The sequence below is a fragment of the Neophocaena asiaeorientalis genome, unplaced genomic scaffold, assembly GCF_003031525.2.
Source record: "Neophocaena asiaeorientalis asiaeorientalis breed wild unplaced genomic scaffold, Neophocaena_asiaeorientalis_V1.1 scaffold70, whole genome shotgun sequence".
Lineage (NCBI taxonomy): Eukaryota > Metazoa > Chordata > Mammalia > Artiodactyla > Phocoenidae > Neophocaena > Neophocaena asiaeorientalis.
The window spans coordinates 686916-690954 of record NW_020175410.1 but is presented as its reverse complement, the minus strand read 5'-3'; positions in this window follow the sequence as shown (position 1 = coordinate 690954).

The window sequence follows — 4039 nt, the reverse complement described above, 5'->3', positions numbered from 1 at the left end:
ACGCGGGCCTCTCACTGCTGTGGCCTCTCCCGTTGCGGAGCACAGGCTCCAGACGCACAGGCTCAGCGGCCATGGCTCACGGGCCCAGCTGCTCTGCGGCATGTGGGATCTTCCCAGACCAGGGCACGAACCCGTGTCCGCTGCATTGGCAGGCAGACTCTCAACCACTGCGCCACCAGGGAAGCCTGACAAATTTCTTTTATAAAAATAAAACTTCCTCTTCCACTTAACAAAATAAACAGTCTCTTACTTTAGTCTCCAATATAATTCTCTGAGAAGAACTACAGTCCAATGTCCTATTTTTTTTCTCACTCAAAAACAGCAATTTGTCAACAAAGGTGCAACATCAAAGCATAATTTGGAAAAAGGACATTACCTGTGGCAGATTTTATTTTCCAAAGATACACTACAGTACCTAGCATCCTCTGTGCTCTTCTGCAGTGTGACTTGTAACCCTCGCATCAAGAGGTGGGTCTGCTTTCCCCTCACTTTGAAACTTGTCAGGCTTGGGTTCTCCTGACTAGTAGAGAATGGTGGAGGTGATCTTCCTTGGATCTGTGCGTTGATATCTCTTACTAACTTTGGAAAATTCCTGACCATTATTTTCTCTTTACATATTTCTTCTGCCCCGTTTTCTTTCTCTTTTCCTTCTGGAACTATAGTCACACACACACGACTGGATTTTTGTCTCACAGGTATCAAATGCTCTGATCCATTTTTCCACTTTTCATCTTTGTGTTTTAGTTTTTGACTTATCTTCAAGTTTACTTTTTTCTTCTGTTGTGTCCAGTCTGCTGAAATCACATTTTCAAAAATCTCTGATTATATTTTTCATTTTATTTTCATTTTCCCCTTAGTAATCTTTATCTTTCTGCTGAAATTCTCCGTGTGCTCCTGTATGTTTTCCACTAAATCCTTGAACACATTTATCATTTTGAGTTTTCAGGACCTGTCTGATAATTCTAATATCTGGATCATCTCTGGTTCTGCTTCTACTGACCATTTCTTCTTTTGACCATAGGTCAAATTTTTTTGATCATCCAAGTCTTTCATAATTTTTGATTGTGTGTCAGGTAGTGTGTATAAAAGGACACTGAGAGTAAAGTAAATAATATTTACCAGCAGAAATGGGTACATCCTTTATTCTGCCAGGCTGCTACTATGGGTACCTAAGTCAGTCTGCACTATAGTTGAGCTGGGTCAGGATTTGTTACAGGTTTAGTTAGGTTCAATTCAGCATTGGCTTCAAATGTTTTTGAGGACACAATCAAGATTTTCCTTTTATAGGAAGGAGACCTCATACAGATCTCTTTGTACTTTACAGCTCAGTCACCAGCATTCTCAGCCTCAGATGTGCTTTACAACTTGGCTGTTACTTTTTTTTTTTGCTGGGGAGTGTTCTTTGCTCTTCTGTCATGTCCTTGGCTTTCACTCATGTCCTTATGAGTCCTCTCCCTTTCTTGCTGTTTTAACTCAGCTTTGGAGGGCTCTTGCAGTATACTGTAAAGAGATTTTTCTCTTCTGCTAATTCCTTAGTCTTTGGCAGCCACTGCTTTGGATTAGGTAAAGACCCAGATTGCTTTGTCTTTCCTGTCCTAACCTGTTTTTAGCCACTGTCATACTTGAGGATGTTTGTACCCATTGAGATAGCTGGGGAGGGAGCTCTCTTGCCTGACCACAGCCTATAGAGCTTCAAATCCTTGTACTATGTGAAGGCCCATGGGTTAGAGTTGGCAAGTAGTTGTACACTCACTCTGTGGCTTTTGATCCTTGGATTATAAACTGTCACACTAGACCATACACCCACATTAAAAGATGGTTAAATGATCAGCTAGTTTCTCTTTATCCCTCTCTATGGCAGTCTTCTTTCTATAGCTAATCCATAAGAGATAAAAACACTGTGGGCTTTTTCTTCCTAAGAATGTCTTATTACTTCTTGGATTTTAGTTCCTTTAGATGTCTTTGGTTCCTGAGTTCCATGAGAGATTTTTTTTTTTTAGTTGAGGTGAAATTGATATATAACATTTCATACATTTCTGGTGTACAACATTATAATTCTACATCCACATACACCACAAAGTGATCATCACCAAAAGTCTCATTATCATCCATCATCATACAATTGATCCTCTTCACTCACTTTGCCTACCTCCCCACCCCTTTCCTCCCTGGTAACCACCAGTCTGTTCTCTGTATCTGTGAATTTGTTTTTTGTTTGTTCATTTGTTTTGTTTTCTGATAGGTTTTTTTTTTTTTTTTTAAAAAAAACGATAGTTTTGTAGCTTTTCTAGCTCATTCTTGTTAGGGTGGGAGCAAATGGTCTTTTGCAAATTTCTACATCCAAATTCTAAGGTGGAATCCCACTATGTTCACTTGTTTTGTTTTCCAATTTGCAGTACTTTCTTTGTTTTCCCTCTTAAAGGCCACAACTCCTAATGCAACCCTCCTACAACTTTAGCTCTTGCCTGGTTTCCGTAACTGCTCCCTTAAATTGCCCCCCAGACTTAAGGGGAATTATAATAACTACCTGCTCTTGCTAGCTCTGAGCTGCTTCACTATCCTTTGTTGGCTTCCTTTAACCTTGTCCATATTTTTCAAAACAGTCCCTTTATTAAACTCTTCTCAGTCATTGAATGAGCCACCTCCTTCCTGCTGGGCCCCTGACTGATAGGGGACATTCCTATGAGAAAAAGTAAGAGATTCAACCCACAGACAGATAGTAGAGTGTATTATGAAGAAAGCAAATAGAGAATTGTCACAGTTGGTTGAGTTATGTTGAAGTGGTAGTAACATTGGTGACATCCACGAATGAGAAGAGAAAGAATAGATTTCCTCCCTAATTCTTCTTTAATAAGCCTCTGGCTTCTCAAATGGAAAGCTGAGCCACAAAGTTTTATTTGGGTTTGAAGGTCATTTTCCAGATTAAAATTAAAAAAAAAAAAAAGGAACTCATTTGGGTGTATACAAAAGGTTAATGTGGAATACCAAGGCTAAAGAATTAATGTGGCTTTCTTGGTGAAGTCGGGTCTGGGAAGGTAAAGAGAGATTAGAAGAGGAAGCAGACAATTCCAAGAAGACAAATTATTTTTATCAGCTACAATATTTTATTTAACATATACAGTATCATTTGCTATCACATAACTTACTCAGCATGAACCCTTAGGTTTCATATAAGTACCTGAATATTTCTAAGAACCTTTTATGGTAGAAGGCACCATGAAATAACCAAACCTTTATTGGCTTAGCTTAGTGCTTGGAACACAGCAGGTTTTCAAAAACTGTTAGATATATTAATACTAGCTGACATGTATTAAGGACTAGCTGAGTCCTTACACTGTGCCAGGCGCTCTGCAAAGAGTGCTTGACATACTGTTAATATCCCAATTTATAGGTGAGGAATCTGAGGATACATGAAGCATTTCTATAATAGACACTCAAAATGATAATGAATTGACAGAGGTGGAGACTGTGTCATTAAAATTTTTTCACAGTTGTTTGTGGGAAAAAACCCCTCAGCTTATTGAAATGCAAGATTGGAAGACAAAAAAACCTCTTGATTTTCTTTTGCATGTATGATAAAGTTTATCAGCATGTTTGCAAATCCCTGAAGGATACATCTGACCTGACAAGAGTCACAATTATGGGCCATATACCTTACCTATTTTCTGAGAAAAGCAGAGATTTCATCTCTCCGTTTATTCTTTCACTTATTTCCTTCCTTTCATTTTCCCCCACTTCATTCTCTCTTTTAAATCGTTCACGTTCATTCATTTATTGCTTCATTCCTTCCTTTTTTCCTTCATTCAAACAAGGCCAGGTGCTTAATTTTAAAATTTCATTCAAAATGGTGCCACGTCACCCGCTGGGGCCAAGAACCGAGAGGTGCTGTCATCTTTCTCCCTGCCAGCGTGGATCTCCGTGGAGTCCCGCCCTCTTCTCCTCACCTGCTCCCCAGGAACCCGCGGCGAGGTCGCTGCCACACACTCTGGCCTCAGGCACTCTCCCTCAAGGCCTTCGCCCCTTCCCCCTCTCCCAGGGG